General features: G+C 39.5%; 1 protein-coding gene across 1 annotated transcript in view; it reads right to left on the reverse strand.

The window, feature by feature from the left end:
* Window positions 1–12,870, reverse strand: part of lrrc20 (leucine rich repeat containing 20) — a 114,142-nt gene extending 101,272 nt beyond the window's left edge. The window contains exon 1 of the mRNA NM_001011063.1: window positions 12,846–12,870. The gene's annotated coding sequence lies outside the window, so the exon portion shown is untranslated. The remainder of the gene's footprint in view (window positions 1–12,845) is intronic.
* Window positions 12,871–24,585: the final 11,715 nt, after the last annotated feature.

Below are 24,585 nucleotides of genomic sequence, written 5' to 3' on the forward strand. Positions count from 1 at the left end.
GAGCCCTATTTCAATTTGAACAGCTACCCCCAGGGCTACACAGCAGCTTTGTTTTTTAAGCTATAGCAGTGTTTCTGAAGCAAACACACAACTTTTACCAGTGCAGATCAGCAGTACAAAATATATTCATTTTTTTGGTTTACTGTTCCTTTAACCTCTAACAGGATAATTTATTGTTTTATATTTGTATGGTAAAAGAACGTTCAGGCTGTCCCTGTACAGATCCATCAGGCAACTACAGATCCATCCATGCAGATGCCACTCTGATTTCACAGTGGCATAGAAACAGGTGGCTTTTTGTACCCATTGACATAAATTTACTTTGCCAAGTCCATTACGGTGTTACATTGCAGCATAACCCTGCTGCATGAAATGTAATCTTATAGCCGGCAAATGAGCAAATGTTGGCACGCTGCTAAAATGCAGTGAAACTCCAAACTGTGTTGTTGGTCCCTATGGGGGACCCTGTAACACTTGCTGTGGGAACAGCCTGAACACTAGTTAAAGAGGTAGGTTCACCTTTAAGTTTACTTTTAATATGTTATAGAATGACCAGTTCTTAGCAACTTTTCAGTTGGTTTTCATTTTTTTGGCTACTTCTCCCTCCTTCTAGCAAATGGGGGTCACTGACCCTGGAAAAAAGAAAAATCAAGATATAAGTAGTTACTCTGCTTAGCTGGAGATCTGGGGCCCATTGTTCCAAGTGGAGAGTTTTACGATGTATGGGATTTTATTTGTTTTCTTATGTATTTACTGACCCTGGAAAGCAAAAAACTATTGCTGTGTGAGGCCACAATTTTCATATTCAAGTCTCTTATTTAAACCACTGCTTGGTTGCTAGGGTCATTTTAGCCTTGCAACCAAATAGCTTCTGAAATTCCCAAATGGAAAGCTGCTGAACAAAAAATGAATGCACTGCTACAGAAGAATACAGTTTTTCCAGGGAGAAGCACCAGTGGGAGGAAAACTTCCCTGGGGTCTTCCAAACATATTGCCACCCAAGTGAATTAGGGTTTCTTTGCCTTCTAAGATGATCAAGGTTAATAAAACCTTTAACCTCACCTCTATAGAAACTATGTAAGCGTATGGGATCTGTTATCTGGAAATCATCTCCTACAGACTCCATTTTAATTAAATATTCAAACCAATCAAATAATTTAATCAAATAATTAAAATGATTTCATTTATTTCTGTAATAAAGCAGTACAGATGTAGGATCTGTTATCTGAAAACCTGTTATCCGAAAACCTGTTATCCAGAAAACTCCAAAATCCAGAATTACGGAAAGGCCATCTTTCACAGAATCCATTTTAATTAAATAACATTTTAAAAGAATAATTTCCTTTTGTCTCTGTAATAATAAAACAGTACTTTGTTAGAGATATAATTAAAGATAATTAGAGATATAATTAATCCTTATTAAAGGTAAAACAATCCTATTGGGGTTATTTAATGTTTAAATTATTTTTTATAAGTTTTAAAGCATGGAGATCCAAATTACAGAAAGACCCCTTATCTGGAAAGCCCCAAGTCCCGAGCATTCAGGATAACAGGTCCTATACCTGTATATCTAAAGCCCCTAAGCTGGCATCAGCCACTGTGTTGGCCCGGCTATAGGTACAGAAGAACAGGAACAGCACCTCTTGTCTTTGTAGATTAAAATGCCTTTATTGCAAAGTTTTTTGGGGCAAACAACACCAGCAGCAACGTTTCAGGTCACATAAGACCTTTTATCAAGCTAATTGGCAATTACACACAGCACCTTTTATCCCCTGTGCACCATCTAGTGGAGATGTTCCTATATTACAACAATGTATCAAACAGCAGTGTAGCTAAGTAGACACTCATGTGTTACAATAAAGTGATCAATGTGTATCTTCAAGTGTTAGTTAAACTGCAACACAATACCCTTATAAATTTTAAAAAACATAAAAAGGAAATTAAAAACAAAGACCAGGACAAGAGGAGAATAAGGGAGAAAGAGAGAAAAGATTTTTTTATGTAAAGATTGGTCTTAAGTGATATTCTTTATTCAGCCCTAAAGGACTTAACGTTTCCAGTTTACGTATCCAGTAAGCCTCTCTATATAGTAATTCTTTTAATCTATTTCCTCCTCTCCTTTTTGGCTCAACTATTTCAACAACTTGAAATTTAAGCTGATTCACTCTGTGTCCGCATTCAATAAAATGGCCTGCAACAGCCTGATCTATTTTTCCTGTGTTAATTGCTGACTTATGTTCTCTTATCCGTTTGCGAAACATTCTCGTCGTTTGCCCAACATACGCTAGCCCACACGGGCATTTGATGACATATACTACGTAGGTTGAGCAACACGAGAATCTCCCACGTAACCTGATTGCATTACCTTTTCTAGGGTGATATATCACCTCTCCTACTTGTACATTTGAGCAGCAATTGCAATTGTAACATGGAAATGTGCCTTGTTTCCTTCTCATATCATCTCTTTGTACACTGTTTGTTCCCAAATCTGATCTTACTAAATAGTTACCCACACTCCTCCCTTTCTTGTAAGCAATGACTGGGGGCCTCTTGAACTCTTTTATATATAGCAAATTATCTCTAACCAGTGACCAGTGTCTCCTTCGAATTTCGGCCCAGCTATAGGCACAGGGAGCAGATTTTTGCACCAAAATGCATACTTTCGTGTTTCAGTGCTGAAATCCACTCTGTGTGCCCGTACCTGGGCTGAAGCAATGGCTCTGGGTACAGGCACAGGGAAAGGCTAATGCCAATGTAGGGCTGATTCTCGGCCTGCGGTTATCCGCAGGCTAAGAATCACCCCTGTGTGGCATCAGCCTAAAAGGTGTGTAGGTTCTTTATTTAATGTTTTACAGACATATAGAGTGAACTTAAATTACCCAGTGCCTGTGCTCTCCTTGCAACACTGCAAATTCCAGAGCCCTGAATCTCAAAGAATGAGGATTCCAAACCATATTATATAAAAAATCATGAAAAGGCTGCATATTTATTAACTGATGAATATTGCAAAGTTGTTTGAAAAAAAAGCTTCTATAAAAATTATACATCTATCATAGCATTGTCTTTGCATGCTATTTATAATTTTGCCTTAAAAGTATTTGTCCGATGCTTTTACCTTACCTATCTGATGCCCTGTGTTTCTTTATGAGGGGCTGATAAATTTGTGCAGTTGTTGCATTAGAAGCTATAACTGACAGGTTGAGAAGGGACAGTCAGGTTTAGGAACTTCAAGTAGCAATTTTAATTAAAAATGATCAATGTGACCTTTAAAGTAATTTTTAAAGTACTTTAATATTTTGAAGAGTAGTTTTTTAATGTCAGTATCACTTAAAGTTGTTTAGGTGGATTTCCCCTTTAATTACTTAGTATTCCTTTTCCTCCTGTAATTCGCTCAAACCCCTCCATTTACTTTGGCTAACCGAGCATGCTCAGTTCTTCTCAACTCAGGTTACTAAACATGCTATCCTGTCTGGCAGCCGATGAAGAGGTGGCACTGCTGGTTTTCAGAGAAATTTCACTGCAGCTGTGCTGGAGAAACATATATTTCTCCTAACCTCCTCTCCTGAGCTCAGCTTAACCAATACAGTGCTCATCCAAGCAGTGAACTTTTTATCAAAGTAAATTCTTTGTAAGCCTGCATTATTCACTGCACGAACTTGTGTTGTTTGCAGATGTAAATTTCGGAGGAAACATGGCCGCTGCGTAAAAGCTGCTACCTGTTTAAGGAAAATGTGATGGTGCTGGCAAACAGGGGGGATTTATGCAGTACAAATGGTGTGGTTTGAATAGGAGATGTGCCCAAGTTACATACATGGTAGAAAAATGTAGGTTTTACATGTCCTTTAAAAGTTGCCAGATGTGCAGGGTATTTGTTCAAAATGTTTTTTCCTACTAAGATGTTACTAAGGCCATGTCCATCTATGATGTACCGCTACTGATTTAACAATAGGGGGACTGGCTCACATTTAAGGTACCTTTTAGTATGTTATAGAATGCCCTATTCCTGGAAACTTTGCTATTGGTTTTCATTTTTTTAATAGTTTTTGTTAACTGTGTGTGCCTTCCTCTTCTGAACCTTTCCAACTTTCGAATAGGGGTCACTGACCACAGCAGCCAAATTAAGGTTCTTGAGGTTACAATTTTACTGTTACTGATACTTTTTATTCCTTATCTTTCTATGCAGGCACTCTTCTATTTACCTTCCAACCTATTGTTCAAACCACTGCCTGGTTACTTGGGTAAATAGAAACCCTAGCAACCAGATAGCTGCTGAAATACCAAACCAGGGCTGCTGAACAAAAAGCTAATCAACTTAAAACACCATAAAAAAGTACAAATGAAGACCAATTGCAAATTGTCTTAGAATATCAATGCCTACATCATACATAGCAAATAATTCACTCCACCATTTAAAATGTTATTCTTACACCAACAAATGTAGTTTTTTTTAGTTGTAATATTGGTGTGTTGTTGCCATATCAGTGCATTGTGCCTGAGTCTGAGCTTTCATAAGGAGCCCGTGCTACACATTAGAACTGCTTTCAGGTAACCAATTGTTTCTCCTACTCCCATGTAACTGGAGGAGTCCCAAGCCGGACTTGGATTTCTTACTATTGAGTGCTATTCTGATATCTACTGGAAGCTGCTGTCTTGCTCCCTTCCCATTGTTCTGCTGATCGGCTGCTGGGAGGGGAGTGATATCACTCCAACTTGCAGCTCAGCAGTAAAGTTTATCAGAGCACAGGTCACATGGCTGTGGCACCCTGGGAAATGAAGGGGGCTAGCCCCATGTGAAATTTCAAAATTTCAAAAATATAATCTGTTTGTGTTTTTGAAAAACAGATATCAATGCAGGATTCTGCTGGAGAAGCTCTATTAACTGATGTGTTTTGAAAAACATCCTTTACCGTGATAGTATTCCTTTAATAAAATAAGTATGAACTCTGTCTGCACTGGCCAATCACATTTATTACCTCAGCTTATTTTAAACAAAGAAAACAGCAACTGTTTGTGAGCTCAGCAAAACGTCCATATACACAAACTACAACTCTGCAAAATGCAAAGAGAGCAGCAACAAAACCCTTTTTGTTCTGTTTAGAAGGCACACTAAAATGAAATGATGTGTTTTACATAGATTTTCTACTACAGAACATATTTCAATGGGTTTGTGGCAAAAATAAACGTCTGAGAGACTGAGTTTAAGTCCAAATTCCCTTTGTGTGCCATGAGAGCTCTAACACACAGCCAGTCAGGGAAGATGCTTTGGATTTTCGGTTGATCATACGTATATAGTTTTCAAAGGGGAGTGCACAGTTTAAGGCACATGTATTATTATTGTATGTATATTGGGGCTGTCATTGCCCTCTAATTTCCATTTAACAATCATTAGAGGTGATAGCAAGGTTGCATTTTGCCCACTCATTTATCTCATTTAACCCAGATGGATATTGCATGACATGAGGTTTCTTTCAATTTTTATTCGCTATTTCTGGAGGGGTGGCGATTTACAGTGCTTTGCGCTGTAATGGGGTACTACTGATGGAACCAAATGGATCGAGAACCAAACAGTGCAGTCCTCTTTTTCCCTTTCTTAGGTGATTTATATACAAGCTAACCCTCTGCCAGTGGTGCTACAAACAAAAGAAGGTTAGACTCATCACTTGCTGGCACTGTGTATCATCTTATCTAGCAAAGCTATCACCCTTACCTCACTTTTATTAGTTTACCCATCTCAAAAGTGTCACTTTATAAGAATCAGACTTCTAAACATAAAACTAAACAAAACATAAAACATGACCTATTTATCAAGTCATGTAAAAAAAAAAATCAAATACAACCAATCAAATGCACCACACGTTGCTGTAAATGCCAGGCACTGCCACAAGTCAGGACTGGCAGGTTCAACCCAACCAATTGCCCCCAGCCACTCAATGACCCTGTCTGCCGCAACTGGTGATGTCAGAGACAAAACGGGTATGGTGAACTGGGATACGGTCACCATTACTTATTGCCACATAAAAGCTAGTATATTTATCAAGCCATGGATGTATTTTAGGCAATTGTGTAGCCCAGTGTCAATTTTTGGTTTTGAAAACAGGAATTAACATCTCCCTTCAATAAACTTTTATAAATATTGTAACTAGTTCTTTCTTTAATGCATGCTTGCAAGATTCCATGAGAAATACACTGTATTTAAAAATATGCCATTTATTTAATAACACTTTCTACACTAGCTTGATAAACATGCACTTTATCAGCACTTCAGATAGATTTTGCCTTGACATGAATAGTAGAATTAAGTGTTCTGACAATACTGTATGGGAAAAAAATAAATAACAGTAATAACAAAAAAAAAAGGATCTTTTGGTTCCAGAGTACATACTACAGGCTAACAGGACACTGAGCTAGCAGTTTTATAGAATACGGACATTGTTTTGAGCTTGAAACAAATGTGTATTCATGATGATTTTTATTCATTTTCTAAATAAGAATCAGATGAGGAACAGAACCAGTTTGGAATGAAACATAGTCCCATAATTGGGACTCAAATGTCCCCAGCTAATAACATAATCAAGCGAAATAAATGCCGTTCTCATAGTGCAAGATGCCAGGACATATGCCAGTTTGTGAGAATGACGAAGCACCACACCAGAATGTACTATATTTAGTATACAATCTCCTTACAACACAGGGGGGATATGTGCTTTTTACCAAGGTGCTTTGTGCAAAAGCAAACGCATATGCCCTTTACAGAAAATCCTGTTTACTTTGCTGTTGGAAATATTTGTTTCTGATAAATAGATACAGTATCTGAATAAGCAAGTGCTTTGTAGCAATACCCAGTTTACTAGCAATGCCGCCTTAATCCTACGTGATTAAAGCAACATTTTGTGCTGTGTATTTACATATGAAACACCATATAAAGCATCATTAGTCAAGCTTTATAGAAATTCACTTCTAATTATTTTCCACTTGCTGCCTTTATTGCTTCAACAGTGCAAGTATTTTCTGCTTGGAAATCAATTACAATGTTAAGTCATTCCTACTTTCATCCTGTCACCTACCTATCTGCAGTGGTAGAAGTGGGCTGAGAATGTGTACCGTGCCTGTGTACAGTGTGGAGGAGGTGAAAGCTGGTCAGTAACAAACTATTCGAGTCAGTTATAGGGCTATCACATTGTGATGGCAAGACCCACCAGCTGCTCACACCCCAGGGAAGTTTGTTCCTTCTTCTTCTAAATGCCAACAATGGGTTAGAGCTGCCATGTGAGTAGTGCCAACGATTATTGAATAGCAGCAAATGTTATGACCCTATAGATGAGGCCATGCAGCAATGCTAGTTACAGTCAAGCTCCTCCAAGAAGACTTAAGTGCAGGGAATGGACCTCCTAAACCTCTGAAATAGCAGCTCCATTTTTTAGTTTTAAATAAAAAAGGCCTGTTAAAGAGCTCTTCTAAGCTTCTGAATCTGGTAAACAACAATAATTAAATCTGCATATTTCACAACAATACATTTTTCAAAAAAAATATACGCTCTTCTTTTAGATTTACAATGACCACTTAGAGAAAGTAATTATATATATATATATTTTATAACAGGGATAAATGCCTTTTAATTCCATTTTCGAAAGTAAAGCCAAGCTTCCATGACAGTGGCACAGAAGACATGAGTGTTGAAACCACTCTGAAAAATCTCAGCAACAAATCTCAGTAACAAATGACTAGCATGTAGAGACACAGGCACACATATTACACTGAAAGTAGCAATTCAAAATGCTTCTCTTGCAGAGTAATGTAATGAAAGATGCCCATAACAACCAAACAGGTGTTTGTTTCGAACAGCTGACCAGTGAGTGCTGACCTATTGCTATGAGTTTCTAGACCAGTAGCAAAATTTGCACCCTTTATGACATTACCCCATTACTCAACCATGCTCCTAATCTGCCTTAGGTAACTGATGGCTTCTCTAACAAAGCATGCTGGCAGCAGCCATAGGAAGAATTCTTCCTGGAGCCAGTAGGGAAAAGAAGAGAGCTTCCTGTAGTTAGCTGAAGATAGAAGGGAACTTCCTGCAGCCAGTACGAGGCAGAGGGAAGCTTCCAGCAGCCAGCAGGAGGGAGAAGGGAAGTTCCTTTAGCCAATGGGAGGTGGAAGGGAACTTACTGCAGCCAGTGGGAGGTGGAAGGAATCTTCCTGCATTACTGACAATGGGAGTGAGCTTCCTGCAGCATGTTAGTGGGAGCAATATAGGGCAGAACTGTCACTCAGTTGCCCAAGTATTCAACAAAATAACATTTTCTGACCTCAAGAACAATAAATCTTATAAATAATAATAATAAATATTATTTCAAATACAACAACAATTACTGATCTAAACAATGGTCCAAATGACTGACAACAGAGAAAAAAAGCCCCATTATAATTCAGGCTACTAGATGACCCCATATAACAACCTTTTTTTTGTGGTTAATCTATTCTAGCATAATCCCCCCACAGGGCAAACAAACAAGTAACTCATTTTGGGGTCACTGCAGCTCTAGGGGAATCAGTTCATCTTGTGTGTCGTTGATGAAGACTTGCAGATCAATGCAAGAACAAATAGTTCATGATAACATTTATTGGGTTATGGGTATGGGATCTATTATCCATTAAACTTGGGACCTGGGGTTTTCCAAATAAGGAATTTTTACATAATTTGAATAAAATAAACTCAATAGGATTGTTTAGATTCATGTGGCTTTGTTATCATTAAGTACAAGGTACTGTTTTAGTATTACAGACAAAAGGGAAAACATATTTTTATAAATTAGAATTATTTTCTTAAAAAGGAGTCTATCGGATAATGGTTTTCCAGATAAGGGATACCATACCAGTAGATCTCATAGAAGTATGTGTGTATAAATATATATAGGTAGGTTATCCCTTATTCCCCCAGATAAAAGACACTACAGCACGTCACATTATATATTTATTGAGTCAATTGCTCCACATATCTTTGGTTTTTTTACTAAACTTTAGGATGAAAACAGGATTCTGGCATTAGTAATAATGTGTAGGTATTTAAGTCAAGGCAGAATAGTTAGAGTCAATTAAATGCTGCAATTAATATTATACAGATACATCACTTAGCACTATATTAAAGACCCAGAAAAACAAGAAATCAAACAACAGATTATACAACAGGTAAAAAATAGTTGTACACAGCTAAGCTGATTCCAAACACACACCAAACAATAACCAGAGCTTTTGCATCAAAGGGAAGATTTTTCTGGAATTTGGATCTCCATACCTTAAACTGCTAAAAAATATTTAAACATTAAATAAACCCAATAGGATTGTTTTACCACCAATATGGATTAATGCAGATTGGTTATCATAAAATGCAAGCTACTGTTTTATTATTACAGAAAAAAGGGAAATTAGAATTATTTGCTAAAAATTGAGTCTATAGAAAATGGCCTTCCAATAATTCGTGGCTTTTTGGATAATGGGTTTCCAGATAAGGGATCCGATACCGGTACCTCTTAGTGTGATACACTCTTATGCATTATGTGTGGGTGTTGTGGCACACAGTCTTAAAGGGGAAACATTTGCTCTTGTTCAACATGAGTTAATCTTAAAAATATAAGCAGTAATACAACAATGATGAGATATACTAATAGCCCATAAGTCAGAATAGTCACTGCAATACTTAATATACTTCTAATCTTCAAAGTAGCAAACATAATATTTACAACACATGGAAAAGTTCTAAACACTATATTAGGAAAGAAGGACAGATTTAACTGGTATTATTTGAAAAATCTAAAAAACTAGTTTATCACAGATCCTGAAACATCTATACAAACCTCCAAGGCTACAATCAGAAATATGGTTTTTAGTGACCAGCAAGTTTCTTATTGCCATATTATATACTCTCAGAATTTAAAGGAAAACTATACCCCCAAACAATCTAGGTCTCTATAAAAATATATTGTGTAAATAAGCTATGTAAAACCCTGCTTCATCTAAATAAGCCCTTTTCATAAAAATGTACTTTTTTAGTAGTATGTGCTTTTGGGTAATTGTAAATAGAAAATTGACATTCAGCCGCCTCCTGGGATCATAGGATTCACAGTGCACACAAACAAGCCAAGGTACACATACACGCTAGGTCCCATCAGCCAATGAATGGACAGAGTTCTGTCTGTTGCTTCCACACTTCTTCCTGTTACAGTTAGAGCTGCATTATTTCTGGTCATGTGATCTCTGAGGGAGCACCCAGACCATCACTAAATGGCGGATCAAGGGAAAGGATGTAAATGTGCAAAATTTACTGATATATATATGAAAGATTCTTTAAAACGTCACTTAATATAATATAAACTATCTGTTGGTTAAGTATTCATTCTGGGGGTATAGTCCTCCTTGATGTAGAGTCACCAGAAGACAACTCAAGGACTAGAAGGAAGAAGCTGTAAATGTCACACTGCATTAATTGTGCACATTATAGTGGTGCAACCAATTCTTTATGATCTTAATTTCTTATTAATCTCTTTTTTTCCAAGCTGAATCATGAAAATTCTAGTATACCAGCCATCTATAATGGCTCTCAGTTGCTTTGTACTACAATTCATAACTAAGAATTAAGTTGAACAACAGACAGAGCTCTGCAGTTTGGAAATGCCAGACCTACAAAATCTTAAAATAGTTATCAGTGCAGCATTACTGCATTGCCAAATGCCATCACAAGTCAAGCTGGTTTCTCAAGCAATTACAAGTATCTGGTTATACACCCAGCCAACACCTTAATAATACTTGTAATTACCATACGTTTTACCCTAAATGTCATATTGTACTTGTTACACCCAGTGTCTAAAAGGACTGGAATAAAACAATAAAAGGCTTGTTAGGGCCATGGCCCACTGGGAAGTTTCTCACCCACGATAAATCTGCGCTACTGAGGACAATAAATGCTTTCCCACCAGCAATACTGTAAATCGCAAGTGGGAAAACATTCATGCCGCTTTGTATTTCCAAAGACACCAAAGTTTCCTCGAGAGGCAACTTCAGAAAAATGAAGTGCTGCTGGTTGGAAGTCTGCAGGAGATTAATTTACTAGTGTTTCATCATCTTAAGGTACTGCTTAAATGTGTTTTACAGTAATTTGCAAATGTGACAAAGTACCTCAATTGTATGCAAAGAATTATTCTTAAACACCTTTTAGAAGCAGTGGCACAGTCGCCCGCGACTAATCTCCCCATCCCACTGGCAAGAATGTAAATCGCCGGTGGGATGGTATGCGCATCCCTTCGGTTTTCCAAAGTCACCCAAAGTTTCCTTTAGAGGCAAGTTCGGGAGACCGAAGCCATGTGTATACAGTCCATTGGCGATTTACATTCTTGCCGGTGGGATAGCATGTTGGGGAGTCTCCCTGTATGCCACTGCCCTAAATCCATATTTTTTTACACTGTTTGAAACTTTGATTTTTAGAAACTCATTTGTAATTTACTTAATTGTAGTGTCGTTCTTTTTAACTAACCCTGAGGAAGTGTCGGCAGGGATAGCAAATGCACAGGTTTATGACTTAAAAATATTAAATAAAATGTAATTTCACTTTTCTTAAGCAAAGACAAGTGATTCTGGGATTAACTGGTTGAATGCAACAATCCTGCCAAGATGAACAACCAAGAGGCTAAAGCAAATAAGAACAGCTGGAGACGTAAGGAGCAAGCTTTCACCTACGATGGGTAAAACACCCTTTTGCCCTAAATACTTGGTGAGTAAAACCATATAGAAAAAATAAGTGTAGGGGGCATTATAGGATCTGCAGCTCTCTTTCCTTATTAGGGTCATAGTGAAGAAGACAGGAACAACTTTAGAAACTGTAATAATGACTGCTGTAATCACATGGAACTACAACTCTCAACTGCACTCTCTACCCAGAAGTGTTTTAAGACTGCAACTACAGCCACTGTCACTGTGCTGAATGACAACTCTCAACTGCCCTGTAAGTACAATTTAGTTTGTATCAAGTTTATTACATGACACAACACTTGTGTATTCTTTTCTTTGCCATTAACTATATGTGGAGAATCTGAAGAAAGGAAAGGACCAGAAAGGGAGAAAAAGAAAGCAACGCAACCCCACTATTCCTGCATCTGCTTAGTTGACTAATTGTTCTACATATATTGTGGCTGCAATCCAAATACAGATTGATATTATCTAGACTGAAAAAACTTTTTTAAAAAAATGCACATTTTTTTCTTTAATAGCAACCTGCAGCCAAAAAACTGAAGGGCCAGAAGCTGGACATTAATAAAAAAAAACATAACATTTTTAGGGTAATATAATAGTGACCGCATGTCTAGTAACCCCTAGTAACCCATAGCAACCAATATCTTTTAAAACATCTGACTAGTAACAGCAACATGGTTGTTATTGGTTACTAGACCATTTAAGGATACTGCACTTTTTATCACTTTCCTCAATGTGCAGTTAAACCATTCACATGCTCTGTCTATATACAGCACTTATATCACAAACCCTTATATTATAACAAAGCCTAGTACGGCTGTTTGTGATAATAGGGTTAAACTTAATAGAACTTGGTTAGAGTTTGAAGGATACCCAGGCTCCCCACATGACATTTGCTACAGGCACCTCTTAGTTTACGTTGGAATCGGGCTGGTACCAGTATGCCAGTCAGTCCCATTCCCCATCCCTCAGTGACTCTGCTAAAATACAAGCTCGCAATACTGATCTTGGTAGCAGAGCAGAGAGATCTTGTTGGCAGAGCAGATAGCTTAAAGAGAACCTGCACAATGGCTGCCACACGACACCGGCCGCTCCTGTCATTGCCTTACCGGTATCAGCACACCCTCAGCTCACATCCACTGCAAGACTGAATGAGCAGGAGCAGCTGCCGCTCTCAGGGCCATTTCCCCAGCCAATCCTGAGAGGCCACTCCCGAAGCTGGCCTTATTGGGAGGGACAATGCCCCTACGGTGTCCATTTTTAGGACATTTGTGCGCAAAATGACTGTGCGTCCTGCTCCCTCCCTAATCTAAAATCTCGATTTTACTAAAACTGACATATTTTGCCTCCTCCATTAAACAGAGTAATGGCACTCTGTGTAAGTGACTGTTCCGGGATGCAGCGTGCTTTCTGTGCTCTCTGCTCCCTCGTCCCACCCCCCCTGAACTGCTCCACCCCCCTCATCCTTCCCTCACGCCTGCTACTATCTCTGCCCATCTCCTTCCATTCTGCCCCCTGGTTACTGTGTGCCTACCTGCTCCCTAGGTGTAAGCAAGTGCTCAGGGCTGCATCATACTTTCTCTATTCTGCTCCCTGATTCCTCCATTCTGCGCCCTACTTCCTGATTGGTTCCTGCTGCAGCATACTGCCTCTGGCCTGCCATATTCTCTCCCTGCAACATCATCCCTAAAGCCCCTGTATTTCAGCTTGTATTTCAGTTAAACTTACAAAGGCACAGCGAACAAAGTTACATTTTTAGCTCAATTGCCATTTTTTCTCCCTACAGTGCAGCATTTTGTGTGTGAATTTCAGTGTCCTGTTCACAAGAGGTTGACGCCCTTGGCACAGTTCTAGTGTACCTACTGTAATTGTCTGAATTGCCAAAATTACTACAACTGCAAGTGCATTCGCTGCAGGTTGGATGCAGTTGTGCAGAAGTGTGGCATAATTTCTGGTGTTTAGCATGTGAGTGACATCGGTGCCATCGTTTTGGTGCAAGTGCAGTGTTAGACTGAGATACCAGGGGCCCACTAGAAAACCTTGTACCATAGGCCCACTTTCTAAACTATTATTCCTCCTATCCTCCCTCAACCTCTTTATTATCCAAGCCTCTGCTCTATCCTTCCATCTCTTTTTCTCATATAGAAATAGGGAATGACCATGCAATTGGCAAAGTAGAAGCAAGAGAGCCCACCGACCCCATGGGCCCACCGGGAGTTTTCCTGGTATCCTGGTGTGCCAGTCCGACACTGTGCAAGTGTGCGGTGCCTAATGAAACTGGCCACAGCTACTGTCTGGTCAGTAGGTAGTGGTAGCTCCAGGTTTTCCTTGAGTCAATCGATTTGGAATGGGACGCAGGAAGATGGGCTGCTTTAGGTTACCAGTGGGCCCTGGGCAAATTTTAATTGGTGGCTCCGACTGTGTCAAGAAATTTGTGATAGAATATCCCGCAAGTTCAATATAGTAAGCAGAGCTGTCAACATGGGACATACATTGATCGAGTGATGTGGTGGCACGCAGAAGACTGAAAGTGAAGTCATATGCGAGCACATGCCTTTAATTTATAAAAATTAAATTAATAACCATATTGTAGAGCTAAATTAATAAGCATATTGTAAAGTAAAATTACAGGGTTGGCCATATCTGCAGGATTATCCCGGATGAAACACGTGCTAGTGGCCCCCTATTCTGGTGGGCCCTGAGTAAATGTCCCCTTTGCCCATTTGTTAAACCAGCCCTGGCAGAAAGGACTAGGCAGTGTCAAACCCAACTATACGGAAGTGCAAGTAGCACATTTTGACGCAAGTACCTTTAATGAAAGAGGTTTTATGCACAACCAAAATTGAGGAGGACCTTGACTGCACTTGCAGACGTTCATGAGCCCTACTGAGTCATTTAGCAGGTATTACCTCTCTGTTTTAACTTCAACTAATCAAAAGTTAAGCAGAGATTTTAAGGGAGCAGGACACTGTCATTTTGCACCCAGATTACCCCCCCCCCCCCGAATACTCGGTGTACTGCCAAACAGACCCTCCTGTAGGCTGCCAGTCTACACAAAGGCTACCAAATAGCCAATAAAAGCCCTATTTTGGTACCCCCAGGAACATTTATCATGCTTTTGTTGCTGCCCAACTTTTTTTACATTTGAATGTGGCTCACAGGTGTTATATCAGTGATGCAGTTCAGTAATGCAGGCAGGTTGTTAGCAGTTGACCATCTTTATTTCTTACACACAGAGACTAGCTTCCCAGTCTCCTCCCACTATTTCCAACGGATGCAACATTCTAACATCCTTCAAAATCATCTTTATAAAACATAACACAGTTTATGCAAATACATAACAACGGGTAAAAAAGGTTAGAACCCCTGACATAGATAAACGTGCTGCAGTCTGGGAGATCATGGACTATTGAGTGTAAGGCTAATGCCACAAGGGGCAGATTCTTGGTCTACTTCATGTGCCCGCACCCAGGCAATGGCTCCGGATGCAGGCACAACAATCAGATTTTTTTAAGCATAGGGACTTCCCGTGTGGCATTAGCACTTGTGTGTGCAACAGTAGTCCACTATATACCTGTAGCAAAATGAGAAATGTGAATTTCTAGGGGAAAAAAAAATAGCTTTCATAGTGTCCCAGCTTTAGCTTGGTATGCGCATGGGGTCGCTTACTGCAAAAAAACTTCATTTTCATAGCTATCACTAGTAGGAAGTTACTCATTTGTAAATGTTGAATAAAGCTGGCTATACACGTTCCGATAAAATCATACGTACCTAGTTTCGTACGATTTTCGGACTGTGTGTGGGCTCTGAATTATCGTCCCAAAAATTTTCGTACCATGGCGATTGGTCATTTAGTCGATTGGCCAGGTTAGAAAAATGTGGATGGCTGATGAAAAAATCAGCGCATGTATTGTGTATTGTGCAATATCCTTGGGGGACCTACAATGGAAGTCACTTTCTTAAGATTGGTGTCTGCCAACTATTTAATGTTCAGAACATCATCCGATTTGTATTTTTAGGGCTTTATCCTACAATTTTAGTCTGAGTGTTTCAGATCGTTGCATTTAAACGTACGACTGAATATATCTGAACATTCGTTGGAAGAAGACTAAAATCTGAACATGTATGGCCTACACAAATACACATTTGTTCATTGACCTGAATTTAATGTTTACTTGCATTTATTCATAGGAATAGATACTGCTATGCTGTTTATTTTGCTTATTAAATTACCAGCTACACAACCTCTTTTCTCTTACTTAATATACTGTAGGGACCCATAGGGTTAAGCTCCCTATGGCTTTACCCCTATCTCTTCACAATCTGTACTGTTATTGGGCAGAGCCCTACTCAGGTTTCAGTTATGTAATTATTCCTTATAGGTTTAGTCAGGTTGACCACTCCCCCTGCAGACTGATATAGTGTCTAGCACGGAGGAATGGCTTCCTCTTTGGCTGCCTGTCTGCTTCCTAAGCACAGCTCCCTCTGAGCCTGGGTGCAGAAACAGGCCCCAGTAATTCAAAGAACACTTTACCATCTGAAGAAGTCGGGGACAGGGCCCCCGTGAATGAGGACAAGTAAGCACAGCAGAATATTTCATACCACTCTCTAGGAGAAGTGAGCATAGTCAGCCTTAGCTAGAAAGGGCAGCCATTAGCCCACCAAAGGAGATACTAAGGGTTTAGCCTACCCCAGGCTCTGTATGCCTTGCTGTAGGGACCACAGTTAAGACAGGATTCAGGCTAGTACTTACCCCTGAACCACCGTTGGCTGTAGGGATCCGTTCCAGTAAAGGGCATCCATCTTGGGCTCCCAGCTACTACCTCTGCATATCTCCATTGTGGGCTATACTGTTTCTAAAGGTCACAACTGCTATTTACCACTGTGACATTCTATATCAACTGCTTGTGAGTATATAAAAACCTGCATAACACCTGTGTCTTGGACCAATAAATCTGTATTATAGTTTACCATAAGAATCCTCTGGCGTCCATTTATATTTGCACCACACAACCTCAGCTAGTTGTAGTTCAACTACACCCTTGCTCCATAGTAAATCTCCCACTTAGCGGAGGCCCATGCCTAAGTATTAAGGGTAGCATGTAACACATGCTCTACACTACGCTACTAGCCAGGTAACAAGTGTTACAGGACACAAAATGTTTTTAATTCTTTTGGGCTTTAGGCAATATTTTTGTTGAATTTTGTTGAAAAAATGATTTAAAAATTATAAATTAATTGGTTAAAAGGTGGACATACACAGGCCAATCAAACGGTCACCAATTTATCGGTCTGTGTATCGGGTCATTAGACAGGCCTACCTGGCCAATATCTGGCCGAAACCTGGGCAAATGTTCATCGAGCAGGTTTAAAAGTCCTGTCAGGGTGAGGAGCGCTTCAGCACGTTGATGCGATCCTCATTCCAATGGCCTCAATCCTGGCTATTCCAAGGGCAAAACAATCAGATCAGTCCAATATTGCCCATGTCAATATGGGCAAATCAGGGAAAGATCCTCATTTGGCAACCTCACCAAACGAGCAGATCTTTCAGTGGATGGCCACCTTAATATAAGAAAATGTAAGGAAAAAAATGCACATAGAGATACCATAACCAAACACCCTTTAGTGGGATAGGGTACATAATGCAAGTTGAATATTTTAGCGCTGGGTGCTAAGTGGACAACTTTTTGGTGTATATGCACCCTTAACTGTAAAATACTCCCCCACAAAGTATATATATTTTTTAAAATACACAGCTCCACTTATTTATCCAAGTAATTCTTGTTTTAAAGATATCCACAAAGTATAGGTTATGGCTGAAAGTTTGGTCATCTTGCCTTTTTTGGCTTTTAGCATTTTTTTAAACTGTGGTCAGGAACCTTCTTATGAATACAGTGCTGCTGAACCCAAACAGCACTGCATTCACGAAGAAAGTGCAGATCTCTGCACTCCATTCTAGGATACTAAATGCAGGGCAATGTGTCCCTTACTTTGTGAATGAGACATAGTAATGCTTGTTCTTTTTGTTATTAAAGTCATAATCACACTTAAAAATGACTCTTCAAAATATGAATGTACATTAAAAGTTGTCTACAGGTCATGTTGATAATTTTTCGCTTAAAGGGCTGCTTCTTTAATTAATTGTTACTTGAAGTCCCTAAACATGACTGTTTTGCAATCCTGACTGTCCCTTCTCAGCCTGTCAGCTATAGCTTCTAATGCTAATAGATTACTGCTGAACAATTGTGGCAGCCCCATATAGGTTAACATAGGGGGGTCAAATAGGTAACATAAAAGCATTGGATAAATACTTTTAAGTCAAAATTATAAACACACAAAGACAATGTTATGATAGATGTAAAAAAAACATTTAAATTCTGGTGTCAGTATCTCTGTAAATTAACTCCTATAATTTACATAGGGTAACACTTCCAATTCATATTTTGTAGATAAAGGGTTTGTGCAATTAAATATACCATGCACTTCCTTTTAAATATTATTTTAGCACCACCTTGTGTTCAGTAACCATAGTGCAAATGTATGCAATCTTTTTATACTCATCTATAATTAATACATTTCTTTCTTTCTTCTGTGTATGTACCCCTTATTGCTGAAAGTTTGGCAGAACTAGTCCATTAACTCCTACACCTCACCATCCTATTGGAATACCACTACAGTGTCAACTAAAAATCTAGCACATGAAAAAATATATATATACAGGTATATTAACTATCATTCAGAAGAAGAATGCTGAAAAGTCATTAAAAAATTGTATAAACCCAATAGACCCAATAAACCCATATTGTTTAAACCTGTAATCCCCTGTACTGGTCACACCTTTTAGTCCCTGCATTGTTCATCCCTGCTTTGTTCACACCTCAGGCTCAGACTGTAAGCACCTGTATGGCACACACAGGCAGCATAGGGCTGGAAGAGTATGGCACACACACAGGTAGGTTAGCGCAGGCAGAGTATGGCACACACAGGCAGGGTAGGACTCTGCCTGCCCTACCCAGCCTGTGTGCCATACTCTGCCTGCCCTATGCTGCCTGTGTGTGCTATACTCTGCCTGCCCTACCCTGCCTGTGTGTGCCATACTCTGCCTGCCCTCTGCTGCCTGTGTGTGCCATACTCTGCCTGCCCTATGCTGCCTGTGTGTGCCATACTCTGCCTGCCCTACCCTGCCTGTGTGTGCCATACTCTGCCTGCCCTATGCTGCCTGTGTGCCATACTCTGCCTGCCCTACCCTGCCTGTGTGCCATACTGTAACAATACCTAGTGGTCTAGTGGGACAGCGGGGACGCCCACCATCTTCTGTTAGGAGCGCGTGCATCCGTCCTCCTTTTAACCTGCATGCACGCCCTTTGACACACGTGCATCCGCACACGCATTCTTTCGCATCCCGTCATTTTGGCGCCAAATTCAAATATTTTAAGCGCTTACTGCCCTGTGTTCATTGCCCAACGTAGGTCTACCTCCTGATATTTTATGTTATAAGAAGGAAAGGGGTGGAAGGAGAAAAGGTAAAAGGAAGTAAAAGGAATAAATGGGAAAGAGAGAGGAAAAAAAAGAAAAGAAAAATCTGGCCAGGAGGGATTCATGGGATTTGTATGCAGCTCCTCAATATGATGGGTGGATCACAATTATATGGGTTCATGGCATCACTCCCTCCTCCCTTTACCCATTGGTTCATGTCTTCTTCCCCATTGATTTATGTTTAAGGTGCACCTATGCTCTTTGGGTCAGCTGTTTCACCATTTTATGCATGTGATTTGCCAATATAAGATGATGATTTTATATCACATTTTTATTGCTCCTGATGAAGCGTGTCAGACACGTGAAACGCGTAGAGCTGTTTGTGATATGTTTTGTTCCTATCCAGATACTATGTAAGTAGCCTGTACTGCAGCAGGACTATTTTTAATAAAGGGTATTACATTATATTCTGTTTTATCTTTTGCTTTTCCAAATTGAATGGAGATCTTGAACCTATCTTGAATAGTAGAAAATAGTAGCATTCACACACCATTCACGCCGGGTGTAACGCCTCAGGGGAGATCCAATGTGAATAATTTGTGTCATCTCACATGTAACACAAAACAAGACAAATGTAAAAAAAAAATACAACACAAAATAGGCTTAAACTGCACGTGTCTATGAAGTCCCCCTATTTGCTTATTTAATTTCAACTAAACTTTCAGCAGATGGTAAGAAACCCATCTGAAGCTGCTGCCAATTAGCCTAAAATAAGGGGAAAAAACCCTTCAGCTGGAAAAACTACCTAACTATAAACCTATACACATATCTAACAGGGTATGGGTTCTATAGAGAAGATGTACATGAAGGCAAAGCAAGCTGCAATGTTGCCTTCTAGTTACACCCTTGGCCTTTCGTATTACACATTCTCTCACACAGTCACGCACCATTCCCTCCACATATAATACTTACCCTTTACTTACCATGAGCCCAGATAAGTGACTGCCCCTGAGGATACCAGAACCTGATGGTACCAAGAAGTCATGCTCTGGAAGATGGTGTTCCAGGTAAAGGTGAAGCTGATGGTGTGACCAGGAATTGCAAAAAATGATCTGGCCTTTGTGCAACAGGTGTAGATGGTCTTAAAGTCCCCAGATATGCCGCTGTCCTCTGATCTTATATACCTATGCTAGAAGAAACATGTTGTTATTAGTGGCTGGATTACATAATCACACAGCCAGGAGGAACATAAAACGTTTCCTGATGTAACTTTTTGCCTTCTCAGGCATAAGATATGTCAATGGTGGCTCTCCATTATATGGCCTAAATAACTCAGGCGATGGCTGCATGAAAGGGAAAAAAATATTTTAGTCAAGATGATACAAAATATCTATTATAAGCAAGGAAATAGGTAATGTATTTGCTTTTAGAGGTCCATCTCAAGGGGTTTAAATTCTGTAACAGTTGGTGTTTCAGTTTGCCGTGTATTTCACATCATTATTCAATAAAGATTACAATGGAAATATAAAACCTTTAGAAAAGGAAGTACCATATAGTTTTCTTCCTTATGTGTATAGATTTTGCATAGGCTTCCACGGCTATGTGAGTATGGAGTTTGTTTAATGCTAAAATAAAATTTCCACAAACTTAACCTTTCTGTTTCATTAGTCAGTGTTATTCAGGGCTAGAACTAGGGATAGGCAGAAGAGGCATAACAATGGGGGGGGGGGTGCCAGGCAGGTAACTCTCCTGCCTACCCATAGTCCCCACTCCCTTGCCTCTGACACGTGTGGCGCCCCCCCCCTTGTGAAATCACTGAGCATATGCGTGCACGCAGTGGGTGGGAGGGTGCAGGGGTGAGGTGGCCGCTCAGGTAGCCCAGGGCACCCCTTCAGCTTGGTCCACCCCTGGTGTTATTTACCCAGGATTAGAATCAATTCTAATTGGATTCACAAGTCATGTACTTACAGCTCCCGCCTGGTAAAGGAGTTGGGTTCCTTTTTCTTCCAGCGCCACCCAATTGATAGATTTGTATAATGGGTGGTGCCTAATGTCTCCTTTCATACCAAGTCACTGTTCTGGATTCACATCAAGGAGCTAAAAGATCAAAGGACTTATTTAATGCCACAGATTTTATACTTACTTTTATACCAACCAATAACATAATTGCAAATGATGTGCAAACATTGCTAAGATCATAGTTTTGCAGGTTAGATATTCACATTTTAATAGGTTTGTTGAAATTAACATGACACTAGTCATTCAGTCCAGGACAGGCATAAAAATATTTTATGGGGCATACTTGTGTTACAATACTGTTCCCCTCTACTCTATCCAACTTTTTCATAAGATGTATTAGATTGAGCCAGTTAGGTATTTCAGGCTCATACGAAATGATTAATTGGCCGAGCTCCTCTCTGTCACTGTTTTTAAAGGGGGTCTTTCCCGTGGCCATCTGGCAGATGATGATGCCAAATGGCCACCAGTCAACTGCTGCATTGTATGACTTTCCCTGTAGAATCTTGAAAGGAAAAAAAAATCTCTTATGTGAAAAATGGCAGTGAGAAATACATGTGACCCAATAAGAGCTGTATGAATAGAGACAAATAAGAAAACTTCAATTGTCACATATAGATGATGCCTAGCACAACATTGGCATTAAAGGACAAGTCAAACCTAAATGTACATTTTTACCTAATGAAAGAAAACATAATTCTAGGCAACTTTGCAATATACATCCATTACAAATTTTGCAATGGTTTTTGACTTATTTGTATATGCAATTGCTATTAGAAGTAGTGTTTGCCAGTCATTTCTATTCCCTGCCCTGGTGGTTCTGGCATTTAAAACAATGTAACACAAGGCAGCAGACTGACAGACCTGTCTTGCAGGAGGAGACTGACCTTTGCAACATTGTTTAAAAAGTAACAACTGGGAGTTCAGCAAATGCTGCTTTCTTTAGTAATTACATTTACAAATAACTTTTAAAGCACTAAATTGGAAAGTTACTTGGAATTATGTTTTCTTTTATTAGGCAAAAATAATTTTTTGGGTTGACATGTCCTTTAATTTATATATATATATAGGCATGGAGTGACGGCACACACAGGATTTCACAAGAGTCGCAGAGATACAAAATGATCAGAGGTTTTATTATGACCAACGTTTCAGTTCCACACAGAAACTTTCGTCAGGGATACCACACCACAGTGAGATACAAACTGTTTTAAGCCCAAAAGGGCGCCAATGTTGTTGCTAGGCAACCCAGACAAACAGAGAACTAAGGTGATACAAGTAAAAAAAGCAAGAAAGAACAAAACAAAACAAACAAAACAGGTTTCATAAGTTTTTATCCTGGTAACCAGGTAACGGATAAAAAGTTTAATGGGCGTTTATATGCACTAAATGTTGGAATTTTTTCAATAAAAACACTTTTTCTTTTGAATCAAGTCCCTGTGTGTGCGGCACTCTTTCTATTATATATATATGAATGTATGTATATGTCCTTGAAAGCCATCAGCTACTTTTATATAAATATATTGAATATATGCCCATATCTCATATTCACTGATGCTTCATGCCTATACTTGGTTTCTACTGTAAATATACTAATGTCTTACCTCCAGGGCCATGTATCCCATGGTTCCAGCCCAGCCAGTGATGGTGTCGTCATGGAAGATGTTTTGTTTAGCCAGGCTGAAGTCTGCAATCCTGACATGGCCTTCCTGATCCAGCAGAATGTTGCCGGGTTTTATGTCTCTGTAATATAGAGAATAAAGGAGTTACATAAAAAAGACAAGGGCTGCTGATCTGTAATGCAACCTGTGTGGCCCTTGCTATAGAATGTTATAGAGATAAAGAAATCTATACTGACCGATGGATAATCCCCTTGCTGTGCAGGAATTGCAGGCTGCAAATTGTTTCTGCTGAATTGAACCTTTTCAACAGTGAAATAATGGTTAACTCCCTGAATATTATTCTATAATGCACTACCTTTCTATTAAGAAAAGAAAATGTGTTTAAATGTGTTTTCGGGTATCAAAATGTACATATTACATTATTCCATCTTTACAACATGACTTTCCTTATGAGTTTATGAAGAGTTAAGGGTTAAAAACAGCTTTTTTTGCCCAAATAAATAAAAAGGGGGCTTATTTATCAACGGTAGGCTAATTTTCACTGGTATTAACCCATGGCAACCAATATTTTATTGCTCTAGCTGTAGTTGGCTAAAAAAAAAAAAAACCTAATCACTGATTGATTGCGAAGTGTTACTGCCGGGGGCAAATTTGCCCATTATTGCTACTGATACTGAATCATAAGGTAAGAGGGTGAGGAGAGTGGAAAAGGATGGCATAAAAAGAAATCCTGAGCTAAGGGCTGTAGCACACGCTAAGATTAGTTGCCCGTGACTAATCTCCCCGATATGACATCCCACCGGCTAGAATGTAAATCGCCAGTGGGATGGCATACGCGGCACCGTGATCGCGGAAGTTGCCTCTCAAGGCAACTTCGGTGATTTCGGCACATCGCCAGCGCCGCGTATGCCATCCCACCGGCGATTTACATTCTAGCCCGTGGGATGTCATATCGGGGAGATTAGCCACCCGCGACAAGGGAGATTTGTTGCAGGCGACTAATCTCAGCGTGTGCCACAGCCCTAAGAAGAAGGTGTAAGAAAATGAAAAACAAAAAAAAGGATAGAATAAGAGAAGTGGAAGGAAGAGAGATTACAAAGTGCTGTAGATAATGGGACAAGGAAAAGTATCTGTGTGTGGGATAATCACAGAAAATGGTGAGAGTATTAAAAAACATAGTTAAGAACAAGATGAAAAAGTTATCTGAGATGGGAAGAAAAATCATGGCCTGGACCCACCCCAACAAAATGGTACTGTCCAACCCCCCCAACAAAATGGTACGGTCCGACCCCCCCCTCCAACAAAATGGTATGGTCCTACCCCCCTTTAACAAAATGGTACATTCCGACTCTCTCTCCAACAGTTTGTCACTGGGTGACAATCAGACTTCACCTATTGAATTTTTATGGTTGAAATTTAAAATGCTGCCTTTCTCTTTATGTCAGGGTTCCCAAACTTTCCTAAGTTCAGAGAAAGTGGGCGGAACCACCAACAGCTAATCACAATCACATTTCCCTCTCTATTTACTTTCAATGGTGAAGTGTAAAATGCTGTCCCACAATTTTTATGCCCCCAAAATTTGCAAAGTTGGTCACTGGGAAACTGCAGTTCAAAAATAGGAAATATGGGTTGGGCCACTAACAGCCAATCAGATTTCATCCATTGAATTTTATTGGTTTAAATTTCAAATGCTGCCATTCTCACACTATTTATGCCAGGGTGCCCACTGTTTGTC

Source organism: Xenopus tropicalis, chromosome 7 (assembly GCF_000004195.4).
Source record: "Xenopus tropicalis strain Nigerian chromosome 7, UCB_Xtro_10.0, whole genome shotgun sequence".
NCBI lineage: Eukaryota > Metazoa > Chordata > Amphibia > Anura > Pipidae > Xenopus > Xenopus tropicalis.